Source organism: Calidris pugnax, unplaced genomic scaffold (assembly GCF_001431845.1).
Source record: "Calidris pugnax isolate Ruff unplaced genomic scaffold, ASM143184v1 scaffold99, whole genome shotgun sequence".
NCBI lineage: Eukaryota > Metazoa > Chordata > Aves > Charadriiformes > Scolopacidae > Calidris > Calidris pugnax.
The window spans coordinates 1,216,033-1,231,767 of record NW_015090836.1 but is presented as its reverse complement, the minus strand read 5'-3'; positions in this window follow the sequence as shown (position 1 = coordinate 1,231,767).

The following is a 15,735-nucleotide window of genomic DNA, read 5'->3' as shown; positions in this document are numbered from 1 at the left end:
GCTATACTGAGTTTATTTTGAGGGTGAGTGTTATGTTACCCACAGAAGACCAAAGTGCCAAATGGACTTACTGAGTAACAGGAGCACACAGCTGCTCTGTATGGGCATGAACACGACAATATCAGTGATAACGGGAGAATCTAAAAGGTTAATCACCCAGTTCCTTCAGTAAATTCACATCTATTACTACAACAGATATAGCATGAATTACAAAACATATATGTATTCATAAAGCTGATTTTTATGACAATATGTTGGTTCACACAGCATTTTTCTTTCCCTGTGACATTTTCTTTGGCGTTCTTATTCATCTTTTCTTGAGATATTTATAAAATTTATTGCATTTTCATTTCCTTAAACTTAGTTTTTTTAAGAAAAAGTGGTAGGAAATAACTTAAATTGTTGCAAATTGCAATGTATTTTGGTTAAAAATATGGAACTCATGCCATCAGGGGCAATACTCTATTTAAAACCTTGTATAACACCTGTTTTCCCTACATCACTTGCATAATTTTCAACAGCTGTCCTTTGCCCTTTGTGATGATTGATTAAATATTGTTCATATACACTGAGACAATTGCATTCCCCTTTTCACTAGTACTAGATGAAATATATTGAAGTTTTAACATGAAAAACTGTAAGTTTAGATAAGTAGGTTCTCCTCCTGTTACCTTTCTACGCACACTCTACAGGAAGCCAAGATTGTACCTTATTTTAGGTCACCTCAACAAATACTATGAAAAGCAATCCTGTCCATTCCACAAGTGATAACCAATAATGTTACCCTCTTTCTGCAGAGACCTTGCAAGCACCCAGCAGGTCAATGAGAATCAACAACAATGTGCAGAACGCAGGGTTAGGTGCTTGCACTTTGGTTTACTTACAAGCTTTTGCAAACAATTCCAACAGCAAATCCAGAGCACGTGTCTCTATTTGCATTTTTAGCATGATTATGCTTTACTTACTCGAAGTGCAAAGCTTCCTCTTTGAGCCAACATGGAACTATCGGTTGGCAAGATATGTTTGTGGCTGTCTTTCAACCCCCCTTTTTACAGATCAGTTTTAAGAGCTTAATTCAACATCAACCTCAGGTACTTTTTTACTGTTGATTTTGTCTACTCGAAGTTCCCCAGAAAGCTCTTCAAACTACTCTTAAAAGCAAATATTGAGAAATAAAATTAAATAGTTGAAAAAAATATGTCCCAGTAATATAAAATACTCAATGTACTGTATAGTAGAGAAACAAAAGAAGAAACTGAGGTGAACCACATACCCTTTCCAGTATGTAACTTGCAATATTTATATTATGGTAACATTTATATAACTCAGGGAGTCTGATACATACAAAGTATCTTTGTGGATCTAGGCCTGAATGACCAACTCCAAGATACACATATGCACAAAGAATTCCACAGCAAAAACAACACTGGCTCCTTCAGTCCCAGCTCAACACCAGGCCCTCAGGACCAGCTACTTGATATACACAATGCCTGTGTGTAAAGTACAGATCAAACACCTCTGGAGTCCAGTGAAATATATATGTCAGTAACATTTCACATATCTCTATCGACTTTCCCCTACTAAATACATCACTATTGACAGCTGCATTGCCTTTTACACAATGATGCACTTTATCTGCATTGATCAAACAAATCTAGAGCAAATTAATGTAAAGCGTTATAGAAAATTCATTCAATAGCTCCATGTGTCAAGACTCCATCCTAGTAGATGCACTTTTAGAAGAACCTAGGAATTTCTCTCAAGTATCTCTTAAATTTATGTTCAAAGCTGGAGACTTAATATTTTGGGGATTTAATGCTTTTTAAGGAAAGGAATATCCTGGTACAGGTTACAGCATTTCTTAACCAAAAATCTGTGTACGATTGAGACATATGAATTGATGCAGCTACTGGGTACATCTGCTGGATGTAGGAACACATCCAGTAGATGTGTTTCTGTTCGTGTGAAGCAGAATACATGAGCTATAACTAAAGTTTTCATCAGTGGTGCTCAGACTAGATATAAGGAAGAAATTTTTTGCAGTGAGAGTTGTGAAACACTGGCCCAGGTTGCCCAGCTAGAATCATAGAATGGTCCAGGCCAGAAGGGACCTCCAAAGGTCATCTAGTCCGGCCTCCCCACAGTCAGCAGGGACACCCCCAACTAGACCAGGTTGCCCAGGGCCTCATCAAGCCTCACCTTGAATATCTCCAGGGAAGGGACCTCAACCACCTCCCTGGGCAACCTGTTCCAGTGTTCCACCACCCTATTAGTAAAGAACTTTTTCCTAATATCCAATCTAAATCTGCCCTTTCCCAACTTAAAGCCATTTGTTAGCAGAGGTGCTCCAACTCCCTGATCATTTTATGGCCCTCCTCTGGACCTGCTCCGTCAGGTCCATGTCCTTCCTATATTGAGGACTCCAGACTTGCACACAGTACTCCAGGTGAGGTCTCAACAGAGCAAAGTGGCAGAATCACCTCTCTGGATCTGCTAATAACACTTCTTTTGATGCATCCCAGGATGTGAGTGGCCTTCTGGGCTGTGAGTGCACACTGCCTGCTCATGTCCAGCTTCTCATCCATCAGCACCCCCAAGTCTCTTTCCTCAGGGATGTTTTCTAGTACCTCATCCCCTAGTCTGTATTGATACCAAGCATTGTTCCAGCCCACGTGCAGAACCCTGTGCTTGCTTTTGTTGCACCTCATGAGGTTCACCTGGGCCCACCTCTCCAGCCTCTCCAGGTCCCTCTGAATGACATCCCATCCCTCTGATGTATCGACAACACCACACAGCTTGGTGTCATCTGCAAACTTGCTGATGGTGCTCTCAATCCCTCTGTCTATGTCGTGGATAGAAATGTTAAACAGTACTGGTGCCAGCACAGACCCTTGAGGGACATCACTTGTCACTGCTCTCCATCTGGACTTCAAGCCATTGAGTATCACCCTCTGGATGTGACCATCCAGCCAATTCCTTATCCACTGAACAATCTACCCATCAAATCCGTATTCCTCCAATTTGGCAAGCAGGATGTTGTGAGGGACTGTGTCAAAGGTCTTACTGAAGTCCAGATAGATCACATCCATACATTGTCCCTTATCTACTGACCTAGTCACCGGGCCACTGGGTTAGCCAGGCAGGACCTGCCTCTAGTAAAGCCATGCTGACTATCTTGAATCATCTCCGTGTCCTCCATGTGCCAGATAGGTGGTAGATGTCCTGTCCCTGGAACAGGTCAGGTTGGATGAGTCTCTGAGCAATCTGATCTAGTTGATGTCCCTGTTCATTGCAGAGGTGTTGGACTAGATTGCCATTAAAGGTCTCTTCCAACCCAAACCATTCTATGATTCTATGATTTCATATTCACAAGGGCAGCATATTTCCAGTTAGTTTCTTTGCCGTTTTGCTTTGCATCCAGTCATTTTAATTGCTTTATTTTTTCAGCTCTGAGATTTTTTCAACATCATTTGCTCTTAATTATCCTGTTTTATATGCTCATTCTACTAACTCACCAGAAATCAATTATTGTGATCTGTAATCCTCATTGCCTTATACAGAAGTCCATCATCAACAGCTTATTTTCTTTTATTATTTGTGATCTAAGGGTTACGTATATTAGCACAGAGTAGAAAGCACTGCTAAAGCATCTTCCTCCAGAGGTGTGCTGATCTTCCTCAAACTACTGAAGAGTTAAACAGGAAGTAAGCATAAGTTTGACTTCCATTTGGCTGTTAGGAGTGGAGGTTAAGCACAAACAAGAGCATTACCTATGAAGACACTTCAAAGATAGTAGGGAAATAACATCATTCTCTTAATGCATTGCAGGTTTGGGTCAACACACAGTTTATTTACCATGTCTGGTAAACAACATTGTCTTTCATGATGCTAATTGCCAAGCCAAAAGTTCATACAGGCTGTGTAAAAATCATGTGTCATTAGCTTCAGGTCTTGCTCTGACCTAGAAATGTACTGCATGTACTTCTTAAACAAAGGTCTTTCACACCTTTGTGGCTGCCTACAAATGCTCTAAATTAACAAATTATGGTCAATTATTGTTTTAATATTCTGAGTTACTTTGGCAATAATAATTAAAAAAAAAAAGAGTAAACCTAAATAAAACCAATATGAAAATGACTGCCTCGTTTAAACCCCCAGAAATATCTGATCAAACTCAAACGGCCTCAGCACTTCTGACTCCACGAAGCCCTTCTTCTGCAGGCTGCCACCTCTCAACAAACCCCTAGGACAGGAAATGCAAGAGAGGATTTTTAAAAGAGAAGACATCCGGTTCATAAAAAATTATAGTACAACACTATGATGGAGAGCTGTGCTGTTGACCTCCATTCCAACAAAAACTTCTCCCCAGGATTCTGTTGTGTACATTTGTTGAGCAATACTGATGATGCATATTTGTAGTCTCCTTAAAACCTAAGAAAAGATGATCCTACCTGTTCTTGGGCAGAAACATTAATACTGTTTGGAAGAACCCAAGGTAATACTAGGAAAGTCAGATACAAAAAATGAAACAAAGGAGAAATTTTAGGATGGAATGAGACATAGAACTAAAATGCAGGTAATATTAAGGTTAGCAGAGATACTACTATTGTTACATCAGCTTATTGTGCACAAGCTCTGCGTGTTACTGTCATCACACAAATTTCCAGTCATGTCAAACAGCCCAACAAGGAGGATGTTTGACTTGGTAAAAGGTGGGCAGAATCTATGTTCTAGCGAGTCTTTGAAGGAGGTTAAAACTGAAAGGGGAATAGAGCAAAGGTTGGGCTAAAAGCTCGATTCTTTGGATCTGAGGTTAAAAACAAAGACTAAATGCATGAGAAAGAGATTAAATGAATAAGAATAGAAGCAAAAGAGGTCAGCAACTGCGGCTGGATGGAAACAAGTACCATGTAAGAAAGAGCTGAAGTTGAAAATAATTTAAATATTTCAACCAAAATTGGGATACAGGAATGAAACGTGGATAAGTATCAGGCAGAAGTTCACATGAATATTATCTTTTCATTCAGCAAACATCTGGGAAATATGGGAAATGATGTAAAAAAGACTTTGAGGGCTATGCATGTTCTTCAGAACTACAATGGAAAATAATTACCATTCCATAAATGCTGTAATGGTTAAAATGTGATTTTCTTGTCCTATAACATTGTCTAAGACAATCACAGTGGTTTAACTACTGCCCCACAGCAATGGAAAATGCTGCTACATTTTGAATTAATCTTGCTGTCATAGATTTTGGTAGGAAGTGTGGGCATAACAGTTCTCTCTTTGAAGCCAATAGGATTTTTCTTTCACCATCTACTTGAGCGGGAACAAGATCAGGCACAATTATCAATATTTTAAAGTACAGCCTCTAATTTAAGCCAAACATGGGCAGCCCAGTTTGGCTGCACAGCTTGAGATGCCTTGGGCTTAATTTTCGTAATCAAAGCATATTCACAGCATTCTGGAACAAAGCAAAGACAGCCTCTCTCTAGGTGGGTGGTCAATTTTTTAAAATATTGAAGTTGGAAGTTCTTCTGAACATATTTCTGGCTGGCTGAAACTTAGAAAAAGCATCTATTCATAGCTTATAGCTAAAAGGAATTTATTGTTAACTTGCAAGGGAAAACCCCATGTTCTTGAATTCTTAGGATCAGAGGTCTTGTCTTTCCATTTCTATATTCCCAAGGAAAATAATGCATGTGTTCATTGTTTTGTCAGTATAAGATTTATAATGCCTTTAACTATTCATTTCCTTGCCATAAAGTGCATAGGTTTTGTAAATGATGCGAGAGTGACAACACTGTAGTTTCCTTGGCAACCTTAACTGGTGTTCAAAACAATGCTTTTCATGTTTGGAATAAGCATTGATTTGTACAATCTGGCAGGAAAAAAAAAAAAAAAGGAAAATAAAAAGAAAGAAGGAAAAGGAAAGAAAGAAAAAAAGAAAGAGAAAAAAACCCTCTTGAGGGAAACAATTGGCAGCTGCAAAGATTGCAAATCAGCCTTCTGCCTCTTAGTCATCTACGTCATGCAAACTTTAAAGAGCTCAAACTTAAAGAAAAATGCATCTGAGACTGCCAAGATTTTTTTGTTTGCTTGCTTTAAGTCCAGCAAAACTAGCCTTTTAGCTTAGATTCAATGTTGAACTTAATATGGCCCTTTCCTTTCTAAACGTGGCTCACTCTGAATTTTAAAATCTGGCTCATGTTTAGATACTAATGAGATAAATATCTAGACAAACTTTTTCCATGCTTTGATTATTTATATTTTTTTTCCATTTTGAAAATTAAATACATTTAATATCTCAGCATCACAAAAGGAGAAGGCTAGGTAAGGTGAGTGCAGGATCAGACCTCAAACAAAATATCTTCATTTTTAAAATATTTTCTAAGAGCTGACTGGAAAGAGCAAGGTTGCATAAGTCAATATGGATGCTCAGTCCCGAGAGCAAGAAGATGTAATATTTCTTTTGATGGACCAGGGTGTCTGTGAAAGTTTATTTCTTTAACCAACTTTTTGAGACCCCCAAACAAAATTTCAGTAACTGGAACAAGAATATTTATTGTGCATTTGGCATATTCATCCAGCTCTATGGTGTTTCCTCCCTCCTTGTGTTTTCATAGATTCTTTAACTACCAATTATTAATATAGAAAAAGAATGTCATGGAAATAATGTCATTCCAGTGGCATGAGGGGTCATGCATCATTATCTCTCGCTTTCTGTTCACTGTTAGCCATAACCTTATAAAAATTCTCAGTGTTAGAACGTGCTTTCATTAATCTGAAATTTGATTCTCATTCAAAGTAGTTATTCAGAGTTATAAGGAATAAGAACAGAGAAAGCTGTAATGTTATTATAAATGGGAAAACTGCAGATGTCATGAGTTACCCACTCAGGCCTTGGACTGTGTAGTGATGAGTAGAAAACAGAATCATAACTGGATGGAGGGCTGTGACTTGTAGTGAGCTTGGATAAATGAACTGAAGGTTTATGGGATGACTCTTTCACAGGAGCTCTGAGGCTGAAATCCCTACATAGACAATATAAAGGTATGGCAAAAGGAAAGAAGCAGTCATGGAATTTGTACTCTGTGTGGTATCCTGTCACGTCCAGGTCATTATATGAAGTGGGCATCAACATTTCAATAATGCAGATGATATCACTTCTTATTGACATCAAAGGTGGAATTCTTCTGCTGTATTAGACACTCGTGATTCACATGTCTATGTGTGAGCTAGATGCCCTCGAGATGAAAGAGTCACAAGAATTTGGATCTAAAGCAAGACTCTTGTAGTGGTGACGGTCTGTTTTTTCTGGAGCTAGAAGAGTTTTACCAATGTACAGCATTTTTAAGAGTCTCTTGCTCTTGGAATAATATCCCATCACCTGTGTAAAGGCAATGTAGCTCCATGTCCTTGTAAAAAAATTTTTGGACCTCATTTATTTCTGCTGTCTTAGTTTTTTGACAGCGCTTGATGCATAGATTTGTGCTTGCTGTTACACTGCACATTTCTGAAAGGACCTTCTCTGACATTTGACTCATGACATTAGGAGCCAACCACTGTTACCAACCAGAGGGCAAATACTAATGACCAAAGGACACAGAGACTCAATTTGGCATGTTCATACCTGGTCTAGAAAGAAAGGAATGGTATCAGAAAATCATACATGTGCACATGAACTCTCCACACTCAGAAAAAAAAGTGTTGAAAATTGGCCTCATTTAAAACCAATATTGTTATATTCCTTATCAGGGTTTTTCTTAAGTGTCTGAAAGAGTGTTTCCCTCTACAAGCGAGCAACCACTTTTTCTTGTCCTGTTACATTAATCTCTCCTTGCTTTCCTGCATTTAGCTGTCTAAATGGCATATTGTTATATAGGTCCTGCTCCAACAGACTACTCCTCTTATGGGTATCCTTCCATCAGATGTATCCATATATCCCCACAGAATTCCACTGAAAGTATTTATCTACTTTCTTCACATTCACACACATAAACATAAATATAGATACACATGCAGAGATCTCATAGATTGACTATCATGTATACTTAGCATCTTTTACACTATTATGAAAATTTAAGTAGGTCATAAAGTCATCAGAATTGTATTTCCATCCACCTTTAGGTCCACACTGTCATACCAAAGCTTATAAACTTGACTCTTATATTAAAAGTCTTCTGGAGCTCTTGCAGTTCCAGACCCTTGTGAAGTTTAAACATACTTCTAGGTGATCTGAAATAAAAAGAGAAACATTTTTAGAAACCCTGCAAGCCTCCCTAACTCATTGCATTCTCTTATGTATTTGTTTCTTATTATATTTGCACTGCAAAATTGAATATAAGAATATGTGTGCTTTTGTATACCTCTTGTCACAAGTGTGGTATTTTCCGGCTAGCTTTCTACAAGAAAAAAGAATTGAAAGCTCAAGCATAAAGCCGGCATTTCTTATTTCTGTGGGAGATTCATGTTCATTTGATGGAGAAAAAGAAACAACAACAAAAAAAGGTCTAAGACAATTAAGAAAATTATAGAGCTTACTGCCTATGTGCTCAGAAAGAGAGAAGTAATATGCTTGTGCTTTTCAAGGCATTCCAGCACTTTCAAGTCAGTGTTGCATTCTCTAATTACATGTAATAAACAGGTAGTGCAATGGCCCAGCATGGGGCATGAGAGCCTGAGTCCTTATACAGCACAGCAATGCTCATAAAGAGACTTTTTAGTAGCAGAGAAGACAATTTAGAATGGCATCAGTGATGTTGTAGTTTTAGCGTATGTTCAACACCGGTTGCTTAGAAGGGAGGAGTTAAATCACTAGAGAGCTACAGCGTCTCTGATATGATTAAACACAAATTGTTCTGCTCTATTCTTCTAATTATCTTGTAGGTAAAAAGAAAAGATTGTATGAGCTTGTAACATCTGAATCTGTAGCTCTTTCGAGTACAGCTACTGATATAAAATATTACCTCTGTATGAATGGTGATTTTAGGTCTGTGTGCCATCCCTAAGCTCATGTGTAAATGGCTAACCATGGCAGTAAAGAGTCAGACAAAACTTTTGACAGTTTCACTAAAGTACCTGGTCTAACACTGGAAAGACTCCTCTGTTCATAGAATCATAGAATCAAAGAATCACAGAATCATAGAATGGTTTGTGTTGGAAGGGACCTTAAAGATCAAGTTCCAAGCCCCCTGTCATGGGCAGGGACACCTCCCACTAGACCAGGTTGCTCAAAACCCCACCCATCCTGGTCTTGAACACTTCCAGGGGCATCCACAGCTTCTCGGGGCAACCTGTTCCCAGTGCTTCACCATGCTCACATTAAACAATTTCTTCCTGATATCTAATCTAAATCTTAAAACCATTACCCTGTTATACTGGTTATTTCTGTGAGCTATTTAACTAATATCAGTGGTCTCACTTCATAACATTCTCCAGGAGGAAATGATTAATGTTGACCTCCTGGCCCTCAGTGTCTCCACTTCATAGCACATGGCATACGAAACCATTAGGGACTGAGTTGTTAAGGTATGTTTTATGGAGCTAACACAACACCTAGGGAATGGCTCTCAGCTGTTCTCCTGCCATTTGACAGCAGTATTACTGAGTAATGCAGTAGGGAATCAGGGTCTTGAAATGTATAAAACTTGGTCTGCAATTGTAAAAGGCCTAGTTTTGCACTAAATTAAGCTTTTCTTGAGTTTCTAGGGAATTATGGAGCTTCTAGTGGGTTTGATTCTCTCTTGCGTACCTTAAACTAGGTATTTTACTGGGGTCTAATGGGTGAAAGTAAGAGATAAGCAGGGCTGGTTTTGTTTATTGCGGGCTTCAAAAAAAACACTAGTGTAGCAGATAAGAGGAGTGTAATTTAAAGACACTTATGTACACCCATTTGAGGTGTGCTGGTTATGTTGCCCCAGTTAGAATAACCTCTAGGCACTCACAAATTACACTGGCTCACAAAGGCTGCAACAACTGACTGAAGCATCCTGCTTACTACAGTCAACTCACATTGCACCTCCTTTGCTCCTCCAGGTAGCAGAAGCCAGTGGTCCTCTGTTCCATATATCTCTTGGAAAAGGGAGTGGAGGATCTGCACTTTTGCCTTTGAAGGAAAACAGCTGCTTTCTGATCTGGTGGTTAATTTGAGAGAGCTGGAAACTCATTGTTTCATTCCAGCAATGTCCATCTTGACAAAACGTTCTTACATAGTTTGTACTTCTTGGCTGGTACAAGCTGATTCCTTTGAATCAAAGAATGATATAGGATAAATGAGTCTGTTATCTTCCCAAAGTATTCTACTTTTCTGGAATATTTGTTGGGCCAAAGAATAAATATAGGAATGAGTGCAGCTTTGCAGGTGAACAGGTAGGATACTCATCTCAAAGGGGAGCCCACAGTCTTTGTTCTCTCTTTCTCTCATCATTGTTAATTCCTTCATGTACCCTACCGCAGGCGTGTTTCTGAGTGCCTGACTGCCTTCACCATGCTGTACCAACCCTAGGCAGATGATAGTTTTTTAAATGCTGTTCTCTCTCTATCAGCTCCTTATCCCTGAAAAAGGGTTTTCTTATTTCCATACACCAAGAGAATGTTTATAGGGTGAGGAACTTGTAAACTTCCAGAGTATCTATGCAAATTACATTAATGCTCTATAGAACTATTTATATTTGATTTTAAGTTCAAAGCCCCTCTTTTAATTAAACCAAAGCAAAAACAACTGAAAGAGAAAAAAACAAACAAACAAGCAAACAAACAGAACCCCCCCTAAAAAAATGTTTGAAGCATGCCATTCAGCTAATAAATATAAATAAAATATAAATTCAGGCAACCTTAGGAGCTACGAACATATTTCAGGGTGAGAACTTGAATTTCTGTCAGAGAAAGAATATCATGAAGAAGATTCAGTTACTTTATCCAAGAAGGGCGGTTGCCAACTAATGGATATACTACATATTTTACTCTTCTTAAGTCATGAGAGTAATATTTTATATTTCTTCCCAAGGTACAGCTTGTGGATGAAAGACTATTATCAGTTTCCAAGTAGGGAAGTAATTGCACTTCTGTGATCAAGATGCTTAAACAATATCATATTTTGTGTTTAAAATATCTTATTTTACATTCTAAGTCTCTTTTTCTTTCTGTATTTGTGTGTCTTCTGAGTTCAGGGATAGTATCATAATTACACTTGGAAAAACAAGTAATTTTCATTAAGGTAATTCTAAAGCTTACTTTTTGTCTGCTTTGGTTAGGGTTTTAAGAATACCTGAAAAATAATTCTGTTCAAATATCATTTTTCACCATTTCTCTTCCTTCTCTCTCTATTACTAGGAACAATAAGATAAAAATAGATTTGACATTTCTTATCAATTCATCTGTTCATTTTTTATGTGTTCATGAAGTTCTCATTTATATTTATTGGTTATTTTTGAAATGGTTTTGCAGTAATAAATATAATTTTTCCTACCTCGCTCCTCCTCCTACTTCTCAATGCCTTTCTGAATCTAGAATTGATCCACTGAAGACAGTGGCAGCACTATCATTGTTTCAATATAACTCAATTTTGTTCAGAGGAATGGGAGCAAAAATTTCACTAGCTGTAGCATGCAACGTGAAAGAACCCCACAGACAAACCAACCATAAAACCCCACCAACCAAAAACCTATGTGACCCAGTTCTCCATGATAATGGCAGAAAAAAAATGGATTTAATCCTTCAGGAAGTCCTTTCCTGTCTAATGCTGCTAGACTTGATCCATGTAAAGTAATGTAGTGATGCACTGTCTCTGAGATTTACTATCTGCTGTTCTTGCCTTGCTCATGTGGCCAAATGCAATTCCTCCCACTGGGCAATACAGAATATCCTGAGTTTGTAGCAACAAATTAAGGATACCAGGGTTGGATGAGCACTTGTAGAAACTCCTATAGAAGGACTTGGCTTAATTATACATGTCAAATCTTCAGCCTTGTCTATTGGAATTGAAGAGAAGAATTCAGCAGTTTAATTTTATTTTTTACCACATTTATAGAACCACAGTACATAAAATACATGAGTCTTTACTTTGGGAAGCCCATATTAAAAAGGGATAGGCAGTTCATATATATATATATGTATATTTAAACATGAGATAATGGAAGATAGTGGGAGCTAGAGATGGGAAGGGTATAAACCTGACAGGACTTTTTCTAAAACATGGAAGATGTATTGGAAGCTTTTCTCTTCACTACAAAACCCCTTGTAAGTTTGTACAGCTCCAAAAGAAGTATTCCTCAGCTAAAAATGGTTTACTTGATGAAACTTGACTTCTCTGGGACATTGTATCAAACACGGTGTGATCTCTGAAGTTTTTCTCCTAGGTCATTCAGAAAAACATTACCCAAAAGAGATTTTCTGGTATCTAATAAGAAATGAACTCACAAAGCAGTTTTTCTCTTAATAAAATCTTAATTTCTACACAAATTCCTATTTCATAAAGTTTATGGAAACTTAGGAACACTGAAACATTTATGTATATGTCAAATTTATTCCAGAATGACCAATGGGTTAAAACTTTTTTTTTTTGAGAAAATGCGTGAAACATACCCCCTTCACAAACACACAATCACAGAGTGATTACAGAAGCTTTTTTCCCATAGAAATCCAAACTAAAAACATAATAGTAAGAAAAAAAGTGAAAGTAGCAATTATATGTAATGAATAGAAAAGCAAAGAACTTGATAGGAATAAGTACAAATCAACAGTTAGGAAATTCAGGTAATTGAGATCATAATCAAGAGTCAAGAATTCCTTCAGAATTTGAATTAAATGTTGAATTGTGGATTTATATTCTAAGCAAATTATATGGGCTTGATGTTATAAAATACCATGCCCACCTCTAGTATGTCTTAGGCAGACCTTGAGACTGGAGACTTAAAATTTTAATGGATCTATAGCGTATTTGTACTATTCTCTGCTCCCATTATTATCCTTGTCATGAGAGCAAATTCTTATTGTTCCTTTCCTCTTTACATTGCTATTGTCATTAGAATTAATGTCATAATTTTAATCCCTTATATATCCTGTGGAAAGTAATGGGCAAGTGTGCGAAGCTGACCTGTTCACAGCTCTCTAAGTTGATTTTTGCACCCTCTCTGGTTCTTCAGCCTCTCTGACTTGAGAGAGAGGTGTAAAGAAAGAAGAGAAAAGGAAAAAGAATCAACACAGAGAGTAATACAAAAGTTAAACTAGTGCAGCATGGAATTGTATTACATAGCCTCTGCTAGGCATCCGAATGCCATATTTGGTTTGTGAATAAAGTTTGTCATACCCTTTCCTGATCCCATTACAAAATTCCATGCTCTGACAGGAGAGAATGCTTTGGACTAGATATGTCTCGAGGTTTAATGAAAGATACAAAGCCTTGCAGCTTAGTTTCATGGTTCAAATCCAACTGAGGGTTGAGGAGTGAAGTTTGATGAAAATCCAATGATTTTTCAGAGGTTAAATGAGTTTGGCATATGCAAAACAGGTTTTAAAGGATGAGTATTCAAACTGTAAGACATTTACATAATTTTCACTGATGTGCACGTTTACTTGTAGCTTTAAATGGGAATGAGCTTTGAACCAAGGAAAAAGCAAGATACAGCTCAAAATTATTCTTTAGGGTATATATCTCCAATATTATTGAAATATCTTGAGTATAAAAATTGGCTGAGATGCTCATGAAAACTAGCTGAAATCTCAAAGTGATTTGGTTCTTCAGTACCTGACCTTTCTTATTTTTGCCTAGAATGAAAAATTGAAAGTTTTGCAAATTCTCCCTCTGATGCCTTCAGATGTATAAATTGACAGCTTGTCTCATGTGCTCTACCAGTATAGTAATTTAAAATTTTAATCTCTATTTTCTTCAGAGGCTGAGCCTGATTGCATATCCAAATTTATAAACTTCAAATAAGCCCCTGATAGTATCACCCATAAAACAAGTGCCATTCCCTGGCCTATGCACACATTCCAGTGTTGAAGTAGGTGACACTGGGCCATCGGACTTGAGGATAAGGTCTCAGATTAAACAAGTGAAAAATGTTATGTGACCAATTTGCATGGTTCTTATCCCAAGTTTTGTGATATTTCACTCTTTTTGTTGTTAGGACTGTTGGACTTCAGATTTTGATCTGTTCAAGGCTAATTTTCAAATGCAGTTTAAGTCCTTATAATTGCAGAAAAGGAATTGAAAGGGAAGACGACTAAAACCTGAAGGCATACCAAAAAAGACCCTCTTTAATTGTTGTCTCAGATGCATTTTATTTTGAAATCATATTCAACAAACCAAGGATACATTTGTTGTAATTTTGCATGTTTAGGAACCATCAAAACTTCATTCTGATTCTGTGAAATACATAGTTTACTGAAAAAAACTGATGTAATGATCGTAATGGACTAGAAATATGTGCAATGCTTCAAGTTAGTGTCAGGGTGCTACAAGGGCAAGTGGCTTCCTGCAAGCTGTAATGGGGCACATGGCAGGACCTCACAGCCAGGCCCTGTCCCACTACACTCCAGGCAGGAGGAGGGCAGCCAGGGGTCAATTAGTATGAAGCCCCAGCCACAGGCATCAGGCATGTCCACAGGGATGGGGACAGGACAAGGACAGGGCAGGAAATCAACCTGCAGGTAGTTAATCTACTGCCTTCAAGTAGTGTCTTCTGTGTTTATACCAAAATTCATTACTTTTCTACCTGCATTCTTAAATGTCATCCCACATCTAGTCTTTTTAACAGGCTTCAACAATTTTCTTTAAATTATGATTCAGTCCTCCCTAATATTGGTAGTTCTTTCCAATTCTGCCAGCCAAAATTTGTTCTGATGAACACCTGCTTGCTTCTTATCTCTTGATCATTGATAGATTAAGTGGAACCAGTCTCAGACTGATGACTGAAGAGTACAAGTAACAGTCCTTCTCCAGTCTTATTCACCCTGGTTAATATAAGCTTTTATAGTTTCTTCTTTAGCTAGCTCTTTATTGGCTTACTATTATATTAATGTTCATAATTTCCTCCTTGAGCAGTAATTTCCTGTGGGAAACCATATCAACTGTTTGGGATTGTATTTAGTTTTTTTTTTGTTTTTTTAAAGATATATTTACTAAATCCACTGCACCACCTTACCTAACATATCAGTGTTTAAAAAAATACAAGTATTAGATTAGGCTGACATCTTTGATAAAACCATGTGTGTAATTTAGTCACTTCCTTTGTCTCTGTGTCCTTAATTATTCCTTCCTTAAAGAGCTGTTATAATACTTTATAAAGCATTGAAGCCAAGCTTAGAGTCCTATAATTGCAGGGATCACCTTTATTTTCTCTTTTTGTGTAGCCCATTATGTTTGCCATTCTTCAGGCACAGTATTACAGAATAAATTTACAGATTCATTAAAAGTCCCTCCTACTGAATTTCCCTAAGTTATGCATAACTATTATGATCCCGTCCTCTAGTGCCTCAGATTACTTTATGCTTCAGCATCATTTAGGGTTTGCCTTTTAAGAAAATATTCTTTGAATTGTAGGTCCAGCGTTGCAGCTAGAGCAGAAGAAAGCTAAGGAGAGAGACACCTTACTAAACAAGGCAACATCTCTACCAAGTCTTGCTACTCTGGTGAGCATGGGTTAAACTAGGAACAGCAAGGGAGGCAGATGATGAACAGTCAAGTGAGAAAGTTATGGACAGTGTTGGAAAGCAAAGGGTCAGTAATGATGT